The sequence below is a fragment of the Sprattus sprattus genome (genome assembly GCF_963457725.1).
Source record: "Sprattus sprattus genome assembly, chromosome: 1".
Classification (NCBI taxonomy): domain Eukaryota; kingdom Metazoa; phylum Chordata; class Actinopteri; order Clupeiformes; family Clupeidae; genus Sprattus; species Sprattus sprattus.
Window position 1 is genome coordinate 51,771,687 of NC_137920.1, and position 17,015 is coordinate 51,788,701.

The 17,015-nt window shown below is 41.3% G+C and overlaps 1 protein-coding gene across 1 annotated transcript in view; it reads right to left on the minus strand.

Annotated features, from left to right (window-relative positions):
* Positions 1-17,015, minus strand: part of camkk1a (calcium/calmodulin-dependent protein kinase kinase 1, alpha a) — a gene marked incomplete at both ends in the record, with an annotated part of 71,900 nt that overhangs the window by 33,574 nt on the left and 21,311 nt on the right. The window lies entirely within an intron of this gene.

Below are 17,015 nucleotides of genomic sequence, written 5' to 3' on the forward strand. Positions count from 1 at the left end.
TGCCGTGCGGAAATAGAACGTTCACCAAGCGGATATTTTATTGAACCGGCTACACCGGACGCGTTAAAAATGAAACCAATATCGGTTTTGCTGTCTTTGTTTACTTCTTTTATCAATCAAAGTTCTTCCATATCCCTTCATATGGATCAGAGTTACATGGTTAAGTATGAAGTCTACAGAAACCCGTTCAAACAAGATTCATGTAACGTTTAATTTATGGCAGACTTGGTTACCAAGCAGACATCAACGGACATAAACCATTTGAAACTTGCCGTGCCTGCAGTGACTAGACGGAAGGCACTTGCTTTAGGCTACTTCTAATCCTCCAGAGAATAAAAACGTATTTCCTTTGATTGTATACTAAACTATTATCAATCAATAATATCCATAACGTATTAAATGTATTCATAATTAGCTCATAAACATGAAGTGCGATTTTGTCTCGTGTGGTGTACAGTTGAGACACCCATTTAAACCCATTGATGGTGACTGACCAAGCATTACAAATACATTCAACTTTCTTTTAAAAGACAACTGGACAAAATAAAGCACAAGCATAAATCCATACAGGCTACAAAACATGGCTAGCCAACAGTCACACACATTCATATAGGTACATACACACACTGCATGCCTTTTTAATTTAAATTAATTTTGTACTATGAGGTAGCATAGGCTATATCACAATCAAGTTGTACCAACTGTACCCGATCTCCCACCTTGCTTATTTAGACCCCAAGATAAAACATTGTTATAATTTTCATATTTGAAAAGACACCCATTAATAGGACAGGTCTAATGTGTCTCAACTGTACCCCGCTTGCCACCTCACGCTTTTCGCTAGATTATGCAATGACCCTGCAGGGCATGATAGCATGGAATATGTAGATTTATAGTGCACAGTTTAACGTTTGCAATGATGTAAGTTGCGTTTGTTGATGAGGTAAGGTTAATAACATATTCATTGTAGAAGGGACACGATAAAATCAATATCTTAGGTAGGCTAGTTTAAAAAAAAATCGCCGATATCTCCGACGTTATATGCAGGTGCAAACTAAAAATCACGTTTTATGATTGCTGCGCATGCAGGTTATTGTATCACAGACATCCCAAGTTAGTGTATCACAGACATCCCAACCTACAAAAAGTCATTTCAGGGAGGTATTCCATTTCAGGGAGGCCTACATATTTCTGTTGTGGTCCCTAAAAGTTATACAAGCATAATATCATTCTATAGGCTATAGCCCTATAAAGTTCTTTGTTAATTATGTTTAAATATGTAGGTTACTTATACTAGGCTATTTATTATATGCTGCTAAAACTATCCTATTTATGTTAACTGCTTTTATTTGAGGCACACACGCACACTGCCTCACGCACAGTTTCTAGATCCCTCTCCCTATCTGTTGTGCGCTCGCTACACAGATTTCAACGCGGTTTGGAGCACGTCTGTCTGTGTTGTTTGCTCACTTTAGATTCCGGGAGATTTTAAGTAATTTGCGGGCATCAGGGAGTCGTTATCAATATGCGGGAGACTCCCGGAACTTAATGGAGACTTGGGATGTCTGGTATCAACTGTAGCCTACACATGTCTCAACTGTACTCAGTCAGGCCAACAAACTAACTAGTTAGCCTACAAATGAAATAGTTAGGGTTTTCACCTCCGACTTCAAAGATATGGCTGGCTCTGTAGGTTTGCTATTGCCTATAGCTTATTAACCTCCCTGTGGTCGTAAAGCTGTCCTCGTTTTTCAAGTATATTCATTAATATAAAGTCATTCATTCTTGAACACTGACAACTATCTTACTTGCTATATATCTACTTACACTGTCTAGGCCTACTTATATCTATCTTTAATCAGAAAAGTAACGTTAAAAATGCTCTTGAGGGTTTTGGAAATAATCGGAGTTGGCCTTCCTTCATTATTCACAGCAAAATATATAATGATTTTCATTACATTTCATTGATTTATTACCATACTATATGTTAAAGAGCCCACGCAAACCTCGCGGAAAATAATAAAAATAGAAACCAGTCTATTTCTTAATTTTCCGCGCGGAAATGTCGGCGTGGTACATTCAGTTTCAGCGTCTGGTGTAGCCACTCTCATTGCTTTCAACGGTTTCGAATTCTGCTGCGTTCACACCGCGTCCGCAAAGCAAAATTTCCGCGTCTGGTGTAGCCACGGCCTAACTGTCAATTCATGACATCATAATGGACACTGTAAGGGATGTAAACCAGACAAGAGCAGAAGCATCATTCAAAAATGAAGATGAGTTGCTAATAACCTTTCCTGCTAATATAAAATCAGCTAAAGATAAGAAAAACATGAAAGAAGACATTATGAAAACATATCCAGAGGTCCTTATCTCGGACTACAAGCGACCTGATGACAACAAAGTCCTGTGTAACCTCCTTTTTTTCACACAATATCCCACGGCATGGCACACCACCCTCTGTGCTGCTTGGAAATGTGTGAGGAAGGGAGGAATAAGTAAAGGAAGACAAATAACACTCATGGGGGCTTTGGACTTTAAACTTACAGTTAACCTGTATTACAACGGGACTGTTATGGTACAAGGATCTGAAGTGAGTCTCACACAATTTCAGAGAAAGTTCAAAGAGATCAAAAGAAATACTCTGAAACACAAAAAAGATCCAGAAATAGAGACCACAGGGAATTCTTCAGGAGCTGAAACAAGCTCAAACAGTCAAGATAGACAACAAGATCCCACCACAGTCATATCCAATGACAAAGGCCCAAAGACCTATGTTTCCCCTGGCACTAAAGGACTGAGAGACACCTTGGTTGAACTTGAACAGGACTACATAACCTTTAAAGAAGAAACCAACAACAACTTGCTGCAACTCCAGAGCCAAATGAGCCACCCAAGCATGGATGCGGTTGAACAACTTTGCCAGGCAGTCAAGCAGCTGGAACAGGCCAATCAGGAGTTAAGGGAGGAGGTGAGGACTCTGAAAGAGGATCTGTGGAGGATAGAGCGGCACAGACCGGTAGCTAGAGGACATCCCCTGGAATACAGGAGCAGAGAATTGTCAGACAAAAATAACATCCCATCTGATGGCAAAACCGACTCTGCGCACGTGCCTGTACCTCCAGCTCTACCACCTCAAGCCAACCAGCAGGAGGCCTACCCAGAGCCACGGAAGAAGGAGGAGCTGTCGAGGAGAGAATGGCACAGCCAGGGTCCCCGGGGACATCCCTTGGACCACAGTAGCAGAGAGCTGTCGGTCAAATCAACCATCCTGTCCGGCGTAATCACCGACTCTGCACATGTGCCTGTACCTCCAGCTCTACTACCTCAAGCCAGCCACCGCGAGAGGAACCAGGAGCAGCAGAAGGAGGAGGAGCTGTTGTCGAAAGAGCGGCACAGACAGGTTTCTAGGGGATATCCTTTGAACTGCAAGGGCAGACAGCTAACAAACTCTGTCGATGCGCCTGTACCCCCAGCGTCACCTCAAGACCTGCAACCTCCTCATCATCATCAAAGCAGCAGCCATTGCCGCCTAACCTCCTCTCCAACGAACAACATCTTCATTCTGTGTGACTCAAATGGGAACCACCTGGACCAAAAACGGCTTTTCCCAAGGAGCCACGCCCAAAAACGTTGGTGCCCAACCATACAAGCAGCACAGGATGTACTACAGAAAGGCATCAAAAACCCATCCCATATAATCATCCACACAGGGACAAACGACTTCACTGCCACAAAAACTGATGTGGCAGAAGCATTATTTGGTTTAGTTAAATCTGCCTCAGATAAGTACCCAGACACAAAGGTAATTATGTCCTCTTTACTCCCGAGACGTGACACAGCAAAAAGTGTCATTGACAAAATGAATACAAAACTCATGTCCCTCTGTGCTGGAATACATAATGTTAAAATTGTCCATCATAATAACATTACTGTTAACCATCTGTATGACAATGTGCACATCCACATAGAAGGAATGAAGCGGTTCGCCAAAAACCTCAAAGACTCTGCATTGAACAGAGAAAGTCGTTCAAGCCTAAACTTAGTGAATAGTCCCTTAATCCAAGATGGACAGAGCTCAGTTCAGGCAAATACTATTGCCGCTGCTGTACCTAATAGAGATACAGATCTGTCTGAGATAAGGTCAATGCTCCAAATTTTATGTTCTAGTCTCTTAAACTAGCCATGAATTATCATTATTATAAAATGTTTATTGATGTATCTATTTTTTCTTTATTTTTTCTTTATTTTATCCATTTTCATTTTTTATTTTATTTTGGGGGGGGGGGGGGGGGGGGGTATTAGTTCTTATTGTTGTACTGAGTAGAGAAACTCCATTAACTCTGGCAAAAAATCTCGTTGTAATGACATCTTTGAAAATTACCTGCTACAATGTTCAGGGAATACATTCCTCCTTATTCGGAGATAAGACTCGCAACGTTGATTTTGTAAATATTGTAAATAATTGTGACATATTGATTGCACTCGAAACATGGAATAAAGATGGACAGGAACACTATTCCATACTAAATTATAGTGAGATATATATACCCGCTATTAAACACACCAATATTAAATGTGGCAGGAGCTCAGGAGGAATTATAGTTTGGTTAAGAGAATCTTTTAAAAAGTATATTCACATTGTGACGAAGGGACCATCACATTTATGGATCAAACTCTCAAAAGAGCTCACTGTCTCCGATCATGACACATATTTATGTGCCTTGTACATGCCTCCCTATGAATCACCATACTACTCCGAAACCTCATTTGAAAACTTAAAATCAGAAATTATTGCATTTCAATCAACTGGTAAAATCCTCCTAATGGGAGACCTAAACGCACAAACTGGTAACGAATTAGATTTTACTGACCCAGCTGGCCTTAAATATATTGATACCCTCCAACAAAACACCATTGTGAGTACACATAGACTGACCTTTGATAACATACTAAATAAACATGGCAAGGAACTTTTAATAATTTGCAAAGACCTTGGCCTTTACATTGTCAACGGCAGAACAAGGGGTGACTCTCTGGGCAAATTCACCTACTGTTCATCCCTGGGAAGCAGTGTGGTGGACTACGCAATATCTGATTTAGACCCAAGCCAAATTAACAACTTCATGGTGATGCCACAGCTGCCTTTGTCTGACCATAGCCACATTACTATCAGTCTTAAAAAAGAACCTAACAGCCTTCAACCAAAAACAACACCAGCCTTACACCCACTCCCTGCAAAATATGCATGGAGTAATGAAAATTCAGAACAATACATAACGCAACTAAACTCCATCCAAGTTGAAAATATGATTTACTCCTTCCTTTTCACCAAATTTGAAAACAGCAGGGAGGACATCAATTTAGCAGCCGAACAAATGACAGAAATACTATTAACAGCAGCTAAAAGGTCATTAAAAAAAGTCAAACACACCACTACCAAAAACAAGAATTCAAACAAAAACAGATGGTTCGACTGTAAAAAATTGCGAAAAGAAGTGAGACTAAGTTCAAACAATAAACACAGAAATCCTGCAAATCAAGAACTTCGAACACAATATCTTAACACCCTTCAGAAATACAAATTGCTTCTAAGACACAAAAAAAATGACCATATACATGCCCAACTCAAAGAAATGGAGGACGCTTTAGATCATAACTCCTTCTGGGAACACTGGAATAAGTTTGATAAAACTAGAAAAGAAAAAGTCATCCCATTAGTTGATGGTAGAAAATGGACAGAACATTTTGCAAAATTGTACAAAAAGGGTAACCTAAATTCTGAGCAAAAAACCTTAAAATCTCAGTTAGGAAAACTTGAAGAGACAGAAAAGGACAGGCTAAATCAATTAGATACCACTATAACATCATCAGAATTGAACTTAAAATTAAAATCCCTCAAGAACAAAAAATCATGTGACATTCATGGAGTGTATAACCAAATGCTGAAACACAGCACTCCCAAATTTAGAGAGGCAACTTTGAAATTATTCAATTTAATCCTTGCCTCAGGTCACTTTCCAGAAAAATGGAAGGTGAGCCACATCACACCAATTCATAAAAAAGGTGACAAATTTAATCCTAATAACTATAGAGGCATCTCACAGGGAAGCAATTTAGGGAAAGTATTCTGTGGCATCCTGAACAACAGAATAACAACATTTACCCAGAACAATAATATAATAAATTCGTCCCAGATAGGCTTTTCTCAAAACAACAGAACAACTGACCATATATACACCTTGCACACACTCATAGAGGAACACGTACAAAATGTTAAAAAAGGTACAATATTTGGCTGCTTCATTGACTTTAGCAAAGCTTTCGACTCAGTATGGCATGACGGACTTATGTTGAAGTTAATTGATAGTGGAATTGGGGGCAAAACGTATGACATCATCAAAGATATGTATAAAGACAATAAATGCTGTGTAAAAATTCACAACGGACTAACAGATTATTTTGAGCAGACAAAAGGAGTTCGACAAGGCTGTTGCTTAAGTCCAACCTTATTCAATATATATATAAATGGTTTGGCCACAACAATTGAAAGATCTTCATCCCAAGGTCTTAAACTTTTACACAAAGAAATTAAATGCCTGCTTTTTGCCGACGACCTCCTACTACTCTCCTCTAGTGCGGAGGCGCTTCAGGAAAGTCTAAATATTGTAAACGAATACAGTCTTACATGGGCCCTTCCAATTAACCTGGATAAATCAAAAATCATTGTATTCCAAAAAAGACACTCAAAACACAATAATAATTACAGCTTCACAATAGGAGAAGAAAAACTGGAACAAGTTAAAAAATATTGTTACTTAGGACTAATGATTTCTTCAACTGGACTTTTTGATGGAGCAATAACTGATCTAACGGAAAAGGCAAGAAAAACCTATTACATGCTCAGGAAATCCCTACTAAAATATAACCCCCCCATAAAACTCTGGCTGAAACTCTTCGATACAATACTTAAACCTATACTGCTGTATGGAAGTGAAGTTTGGGGAACTAAATTTAAAAATAAATTCGACTCATGGGACAAAAGCCCCCCCGAAGTATTCCATTTGGAATTCTGTAAAAACATATTAGGTGTAAACAGAAGTTCCCCCAACATAGCATGTAGAGCAGAGTTGGGAAGATACCCACTCCTTCTTGACACTCAAAAGAGAGAGCAGCTAAATTCTGGAACCATCTTCAAACATGCAAGCCAGACAGGCACCACCACACTGCTGCCCAACTGAGGGATGAACACCCAGAGAGAGACCCCTACAACTACCTTGTCCAAAAACATGGGCTCAGCACGAAAGACATTAGCATTGCCTCTAGGCTAAGAAACTTAAAAGAAAGCAATACAGAATATTATATGAAATGCTGGAAGAACCAAATTAAAGAGTCCAGCAAATTAAATGTTTATAGAACATTAAAAAAGGAATACAAATTGGCACCATACCTTACCAAAATCAAAAATTATAAACAAAGAATTATTTTGACAAAATACAGGCTCAGCGACCATAGTCTCGCAGTGGAGAAGGGGCGGCACAGACAATGCTGGGTGGCTCCCGAAGGGAGACTTTGCGTCCACTGTAATATGAATGAACCTCATTTTCTTATGGAATGTGCAAAGTACCAAAATATAAGAAATTCATTTTTCAATCAATTTGAAAACATCCACCCTGGTTTCATGAACCTAGATAACCAACAGAAACTGCCATTCCTCCTGGGGGAAATTGAGACATGTATCTTTTTGGCTTCTGAATATGTGCAGTCCTGCCACATCCTACATGAGCAGGTCATATCACCTATAAACATAGGCCTGAACTCATAGTTTTTTTGTTTTTTTTAATCTATTCTTATCTATTACTGTATATGTTTTTTTTTTAATTATTATTCTTTATGTAATTATTATAATTAATGAATTGTAATGACTACTTTTTTATGTATCTATTCGTTTTACTTGGTATTTACATAATTTATCTGTTCCTGCATTACCAATTCTTATTTTTACTATTGTTATTATTATATTGTTATTATTATTAGTGCTTTGGCAACAGTGTATCGTACATTCATGCCAATAAAGCCATTTGAATTGAAAATTGAATTGAGAGAGGTGATGGAGGGAGAGGTGATGGAGAGAGAGGAGAGGTGATGGAGAGAGAGAGAGGTGATGGAGAGAGAGGGGATGGAGAGAGAGAGAGGTGATGGAGAGAGAGGAGAGGTGATGGAGGGAGAGGAGAGGTGATGGAGAGAGAGGAGAGGTGATGGAGAGAGGTGATGGAGAGAGAGGAGAGGTGATGGAGAGAGAGGAGAGGTGATGGAGAGAGGTGATGGAGAGAGAGAGGTGATGGAGAGAGAGGAGAGGTGATGGAGAGAGAGGGGATGGAGAGAGAGAGAGGTGATGGAGGGAGAGGTGATGGAGAGAGAGAGGTGATGGAGAGAGAGGTGATGGAGAGAGAGGTGATGGAGAAAGAGGTGATGGAGAGAGAGGGGATGGAGGGAGAGAGAGGTGATGGAGAGAGAGAGAGGTGATGGAGGGAGATGAGAGGTGATGGAGAGAGGGAGAGGTGATGGAGGGAGATGAGAGGTGATGGAGAGAGAGGTGATGGAGAGAGAGGGGATGGAGGGAGAGAGAGGTGATGGAGAGAGGGAGAGGTGATGGAGAGAGGGAGAGGTGATGGAGGGAGATGAGAGGTGATGGAGAGAGAGGGGATGGAGGGAGAGGTGATGGAGAGAGAGGTGATGGAGAGAGAGGTGATGGAGAGAGAGAGAGGTGATGGAGAGAGAGAGAGGTGATGGAGAGAGAGGGGATGGAGGGAGAGGTGATGGAGAGAGAGGTGATGGAGAGAGAGGTGATGGAGAGAGAGGTGATGGAGAGAGAGAGAGGTGATGGAGAGAGAGAGAGGTGATGGAGAGAGAGAGAGGTGATTGAGAGAGGTGATGGAGGGAGAGAGGTGATGGAGAGAGAGATAGGTGATGGAGAGAGAGAGAGGTGATGGAGAGAGAGAGAGAGGCTGCCAAGAGAGCAACGGATATGTGGTCACTGCGTAACAGGTGAGATCGAGACAGAGGTGCACTTTCTTCTTCACTGTGAGAAATTCAATAATATAAGGAAGTCATACTTTGACAGGTTTACGAGCCTAATCCCAGCCCCCCCCCTTCTAATTACTTCTTTAATCTGTCCCATTGAATTTGTCCATTTTGTAAAAGTATGAATTCATTTAATGTTAGTTGTTGGAACATACAAGGACTCTACTCCTCTACGTTCAGTATTAAGAGTACTCAACCTGAGTTTTTGAAATATATTGAAAATGTGGATATTCTTATCCTTACTGAAACATGGTGTTGCACAGAGACACCCACACACTGTCCCAAGGGATACAATGAAATTGTAATCCCCTCACTCAAACTCAATGGCATACGTCATGGCAGAAACTCTGGAGGAATTTTGGTGTGGTACAAGGAAAACCTTACTAACCACCTTTCCATCATCCAAATAGGGAAATCACATTGTTGGCTAAAATTAAAAAAGAGCACTGGCATATCAACAAATGATTTATACATATGTGCCATATACATCCCACCAATAGAATCTCCCTACTTTGAGGAGGAATACATGAGCAACCTCTACACAGACATCAGCCATTTCCAGGCCCAGGGAAATGTGATGATATGTGGGGACCTAAATGCTAGGACTGGGTGCGAAGAAGATCATATAGACCCTCACGGTAACAACCATGTGTTTGGTCAAAACAACCTCTACCTTACACCAAACCTCCCCCAGAGAAACAGCCTTGACCGTACAGTAAATAAAAATGGCAAAGAGTTAGTGCACCTCTGTCGAGCCTTAGGTTTGTATATGCTTAATGGCAGGATCAGAGGGGACTCTTTAGGGAGGTTCACGTATTGTTCAGCTCTTGGAGCTAGTGTAGTTGACTATGCAATTACTGACATGGACCCCAACTCCTTCAGAGCATTCACTGTCAGGCGGCAATCTCCACTATCAGATCATAACCAAACTAATATCTTTCTCAAAATCACACAGCAGCTCAAAACAGAATCCAGCAAGCTATTCCGTCTCAAAGGGACATATAGATGGACTCAAGACAGCCCAGAAAACTTTTTAAATGCCCTAAATTCCTCCAAATTAAAACAATGCATTGCATACTACAACTCAAAGTGTTTTGAGATTAGCAAAACTGGTATTAATGAAGCCACAAATGAACTAAACAAAATATTTCTGAAGGCAGCAAATGCAGCAGGCATGCAGAAGCCTAACAGAAATCGAGCAAAGAACAAAACTGAGGAAAAATGGTTTGACAAAGAGTGTAAACAACTCAGGACTGAAGTGAGACATATTTCCAACCAAAAGCATCACCAGCCCGAAAATACAAATATAAGAAAAAACTACCATGAAACTCTTAAACACTATAAAAGGCTGCTGAGAAAGAAAAAACAAAACCAAACCAACAAAACCCTCAACAAAATTGAAGAATCTATACAAAATAATCAATTTTGGGAGATGTGGAAAGGTCTGAATAAAGCAAAACCACAAAATCTACCGATTCAAAATGGTGATGTCTGGAAAAAACACTTTGAAAATTTGTATACAGACATCCAACCTCAAGATCTAAATTCTAATTACGAAAAAACCATGGAAAAATTACAATCGCTTGAAAAGACAATTAAAGACAACCAAAACGCCCTTGACTTCCAAATTACACAATTTGAACTTGTATCTAAAATTAAAAAACTCAAAACGAAAAAATCCTGCGGCCCTGATCACATCAGAGGAGAAATGATTAAACACAGCACCCCTGAACTGCAAAGGGCTATCCTCAAACTGTTCAATCTCATCTTAACCTCTGGCTGTTTTCCTGACATCTGGAGCCAAGGGTATATTACACCCATCTATAAAAGTGGAGATAAACTAGACCCCAATAATTTCAGAGGCATCTGTGTGAACAGTAGTCTGGGGAAGGTGTTTAGCAGCATCATCAATGAACGAATAGCAGCATTCCTTAAGGAGCACAATGTCCTCAGCAAAGGTCAAATTGGATTTCTTCCAAGTTACCGCACTACGGACCACATTTACACTCTACACACCCTAGTAACTAAACATGTAAACCAAACACAAAAAGGAAAAATATTTGCTTGTTTTGTTGATTTCAAAAAAGCATTTGATTCAATCTGGCATGAAGGACTATTTTATAAACTTCTACAAAGCGGTGTAGGGGGTAAAGTTTACCAACTAGTTAAGGAAATGTACTCTGAAAACAGAAATGCTGTGAAAATTGGTGACAAAATTACAGAATACTTCACCCAAAAAAGAGGGGTGAGGCAGGGCTGTAGCCTCAGTCCAACTCTGTTCAATATTTACATCAATGAGTTAGCGGTACAGTTGGAACAGTCTACAGCTCCTGGCCTTACCCTAAAAGACAAAGAAATTAAATTCCTCCTCTATGCAGATGACCTGGTGCTGATGTCTCCCACTGCACAGGGACTACAACAGCACCTGGACCTGCTAGAGAAATACTGTCAGCAATGGGCCCTGATAGTAAACCTAAAAAAGACAAACATTATGGTATTCCAAAAGAAGCCCAGATGTCAGGAACACAGATACCATTTTAATCTAGGCAGCACCGCCCTAGATCACACGATGCAGTACACTTACCTTGGCTTGATTATAACTGCATCAGGGAGTTTCAGCATGGCAGTGAATGCACTAAAAGAAAAGGCTCGCAGAGCACTATATGCAATAAAAAGAAACTTCTGGAACATAAACATACCAATTCAAGTTTGGTGCAAAATCTTTGATTGTGTAATCCAGCCCATTGCGCTGTATGGAAGTGAGGTATGGGGTCCACTCAGTGAGCATAGCTACACTAGATGGGACAAACATCCTATAGAAAGCTTACATGCAGAGTTCTGCCGATTGATCTTAAAAATTCTAAAGAAAACACCAACAAATGCATGCAGAGCAGAACTAGGCAGATTCCCATTGGCCATCAACATGCAAAAAAGAGCCCTCAAATTCTGGATACATTTACAAACAAGTCCCACTGACACACTGCACTTTAATGCAGTAAAAACTCAAGATCTGAACCCTGAAAAGAGTCCTCTAAGTCAGCTTGTACTGAGACTAACTAATCTCCCCCTAACAGTCATTAATAACTTCTCTCAGACAAGCGCTGCTTTCAAACTGAACACCAATACGATCATTCAAGAATCTAAAGAAAAATATCTTGAACATTGGCAAAAGGAGACAAAAAAACAAAGCAAATTAGAATGTTACCGGTCCATAAAATCAGAATACCAATTGGAAGAATATCTCTTTACTGTTAGAGATATAAAGCAGAGACAGATCCTGACCAAATACAGACTAAGTGACCACTATCTTGCCATAGAAAAAGGCAGACAAAGAAAATCCTGGCTGCCAAGAGAGCAACGAATATGTGGTCACTGCGTAACAGGTGAGGTCGAGACAGAGGTGCACTTTCTTCTTCACTGTGAGAAATTCAATAATATAAGGAAGTCATACTTTGACAGGTTTACGAGCCTAATCCCAGGCTTCCAAAATCTAGAGGAACGGGAAAAGATGTCAGTCTTGCTTGGACAGCAGGGACAGACAGCGGGTCTTGCTGCCAAATTTGTCTGTGAATGCCATAGGGCAAGGGACGGTGATTGTGGTCTGTGAAGCTCTACACACACACACACACACACACACACACACACACAAGCACACACACACCCCCACAGCAGGGCTGGACTGGGGAAATTTTTCAGGCCGGGCATTTTTAACCAAGAGCAGGCCACCACCAAGTATTGACGGGGAAAAATTTAAGCGCGCTGTGTGACAGCGTGGGTTTTTTACACAACTGCTTTTGACATGCGTACCCCTTAAGCCTTTTTGTCACACCATGAGTACCCCTTCACTCATGCAGTGACTATGCTGCACACATTCGTTAATTTATCCACATACCCCCTGCAGTTTGCTTGCGCACCTCAGGTGGTATGTACCACTTACCCCTTGTTGGGAATCACTGCCTTAAATGATCAATGTGCACTAGGAGACACAAACATTTTAACACTATGAAAAGCATTATGAAAAGTTCTCCCAAAATACTGTTATCGTAGGCTTATCAAAAGTATGATCTATTGACCGTAGGTCACATTACTTTTTAGACATGCCATTTCTTTGTTACTTAAATTTAAGTAAAGGAATTACATAAAAAAATATTAATTAACTTAATCTGATCCACTATGATTGTTTCAAGTCAGCGTATTATTTTACCTCATCACAAAAGCAGCCTTTTCATCAGATCGCTCTTCTCGGCTACCCTGTCAATGATGACATCTGTACAGTGGCGTAACGTGGTTACGACGGGCCCCGGTGCACGGTATTTTGACGGCCCTATAGTTACTTTGGCGTTCCCTATTACGCTAAACAAAGGTGTTTGTAATCGATATGATTGTGACAGGTGTGTACACAAAGAACGAAATCTTGTTTAACTCGTTAGAAATGGTCAGAAAGTAGCCTAGATAGCACTGTTTGCCATAACCCTGATCTTAAAAATGACAGACGTCCCACATAAAGTAATTAACTAATTTATTAAGAGGAACAGCAAACATATATTAACAATATTTACAAGAAGAAGTTTCAATAGGATATTTAAATTGTGTATACAAGCAACGCAGACACGATGAAACTAACTAAATTATTAAACACAGACACACACGTTCTGTTTTCCATCCTCCTGGCCATGGTGCGGTCACGAATGGCCCGACACCTCTCACACTCAAAGTCCTCTTGCTCTTTGAAAGTAGACAGGACAGTGACAAATGTATTAGAAACACGGATAGCGACGCGCTCCGACTCGCGGTAACGTAAACACAGGGTCAAAGTGTGCTAAAGCGTTCTTAAAACACGGATGACAAGCGACACACCTGCTTTACCCACATCTGAAAAACACATAATGAAACGGGTGCTCCACTGCGACTTGTTAAAGGGGGCATGGCAGCCCATCAAATACCCTTGTAGGCTACTACTCACCTATTTGAATGGCATTTGACGAGCCTTGTGTGCTAGCAGGAGGGTCGTAGCACTAGCAGATTCCACGGACTGGCGAACGTTTGTTGAAAAAAAAAAAAAAAAATCTAATTTAGGTAGCTTTGCCACCTTCTCCTGCAGCTCTTTTCTCTCTTGCCTTTTCTTACTGCCACTTTTGTGTTTATAAGACATTTTCAACAGACTCGTGTAGCCTTCACAATAGGGTATAGCAGTCTTGCTCCTTTGCTATTGACAGTTAGCAGCCTTAATGTCACTCTGTTACCTTTCTCGCGAGACGAATATTTAAATGATCTGGTCCATTAACAGTGTTAAACAGGTTACCCAGAAATCCCCATTGCAAATCTGAAATTCTGAATGACAAAATATCAAAGACAATAACTTATTCATTTCATTGAATCGTTTTTCTATATTGTTTCTTCAGTGTATGTAGGTTAATCATGTGCTGTTGTTCTAAATTGCTACTATTTTTTTTTCAAAAATAATACCCACCATGACGAGGACACGTACGGTATTATAGGAGTATAAATAGTTGTCGAGACAGTTCACTCATTAACTAAAGAGGTTAGCGCTGTTTACTTTAGCTAGAGTACTTGAAGGCTAGGGCGCGCGGGCATATCCGCCTGTTTAACTTAAATTGACGTTAATGTGGCCTGCATTGAAGTTAACGTGGCCTGCTACGTTAGACGCGAGTTTGGTATGAATAAAAAAAATAATAAAAGGCTTCAGGCCACCGGGCAAATGCCCGCCATGCCCTATGCCCAGTCCAGCGGTGCCCCACAGTCACACACACACACACACACAATCACACACACACACACACACACACACACACACTTTTGTCTGTTGATATGTGTAGATTTATGTCTGTGCTATGCTTTGGCAATGCAAACTATATTTGTCATGCCAATAAAGCTCATTTGAATTTGAATTTGAATTTGAATTTGATGGAGAGAGAGGTGATGGAGAGAGAGGTGATGGAGAGAGAGAGAGGTGATGGAGAGAGAGAGGTGATGGAGGGAGAGAGGTGATGGAGAGAGAGGTGATGGAGAGAGAGAGAGGTGATGGAGAGAGAGAGAGGTGATGGAGGGAGAGGTGATGGAGAGAGAGGAGAGGTGATGGAGAGAGAGGTGATGGAGAGAGAGAGGTGATGGAGAGAGAAGAGGTGATGGAGAGAGAGGGGATGGAGAGAGAGGGGATGGAAAGAGAGGTGATGGAGAGAGAGAGAGGTGATGGAGAGAGAGGTGATGGAGAGAGAGAGAGAGGTGATGGAGGGAGAGGTGATGGAGAGAGAGAGGTGATGGAGAGAGGGGAGAGGTGATGGAGAGAGAGGTGATGGAGAGAGAGGTGATGGAGAGAGAGGAGAGGTGATTGAGAGAGAGGTGATGGAGAGAGAGAGGTGATGGAGAGAGAGGAGAGGTGATGGAGAGAGAGGTGATGGAGAGAGGTGATGGAGAGAGAGGAGAGGTGATGGAGAGAGAGGGGATGGAGAGAGAGGTGATGGAGAGAGAGGTGATGGAGAGAGAGGGGATATCTATTCTTATCTATTACTGTATATGTTTTTTTTTATTATTATTATTCTTTATGTAATTATTATAATTAATGAATTGTAATGACTACTTTTTTATGTATCTATTCTTTTTACTTGGTATTTACATAATTTATCTGTTCCTGCATTACCAATTCTTATTTTTACTATTGTTATTATTATATTGTTATTATTATTAGTGCTTTGGCAACAGTGTATCGTACATTCATGCCAATAAAGCCATTTGAATTGAATTGAATTGAAATTGAGAGGAGAGGTGATGGAGAGAGAGGGGATGGAGAGAGAGGGGATGGAGAGAGAGGTGATGGAGAGAGAGGTGATTGAGAGAGAGGTGATTGAGAGAGGTGATGGAGAGAGAGGTGATGGAGAGAGATGTGATGGAGGGAGAGGAGATAGAGAGAGAGAGGGGATGGAGAGAGAGGGGATGGAGAGAGAGGTGATTGAGAGAGGTGATGGAGAGAGAGGAGAGGTGATGGAGAGAGAGGTGATGGAGGGAGAGGTGATGGAGGGAGATGAGAGGTGATGGAGAGAGATGGGATGGAGAGAGAGGTGATAGAGAGAGAGGTGATGGAGAGAGAGAGGTGATGGAGAGAGGTGGCACCACATTGAGACCGGAGCCCACCCAGTCTGAGCCCCATTAGCACTGCCTCATCAGTGTCATTAGACCAGCAGCGCTAAGAGCCTCAAAGGCTATTAGACACCCCTCTCTCTCCCTTTCTCTCTCTCTCTTTCTCTCTCCCTCCCTCCCTCTTCCCCTCTCTCTCGCTCATCTACTGAAGCCCTCTAATAATCACTGCACCTCTCTCTCCCTCTCTCGTTTTAATTTTATTTCTTTCTCTCTATGTCTCCAACACCATTACTCTGTGACAGCGGGAGAGGAGAATCTGTGGTCATATTTTCAAAGCCAAAGAAATGACTGTTAAATGGGCCCTTGCGTGGGCTGCTCCATCTCCACGACACACATCGCACCTCTGCACCTCTGATCCAGGGCGACAGCTATCAGCGTACAAGCGGCCCACAGACCTTTCTCCCAATTTTTTTCTAGAATCTTTAGCCATCACACATTTGGCAAACAGCTTATGGCTGGAGCCTGGGATATCAGCTGACCCTGGTCCATTTTCTCTTCTATTGCGTGACCTGTGTGAGAAGTCTGTGCTCTCATTGGGAGAGAGGGGGGAGAGCCGTGACCACTGGCTGATGTCTGCTCTGCTCCTCCTCAGGATGGCTGCACTCAGGCAGGGGACCAGAGGAGAGCAAACAGGCTATCTGTCTCCAGCAGTGATGATGCAGGTCAGCACAAGTGAATTACTGCACATTTCATTTGAAAATACTCTAATCACTCGCTGTACCACCACAGTTTTGATCTTTCTCTCAGATAAGTGTTTATTATGTGATCAGCATCCATAG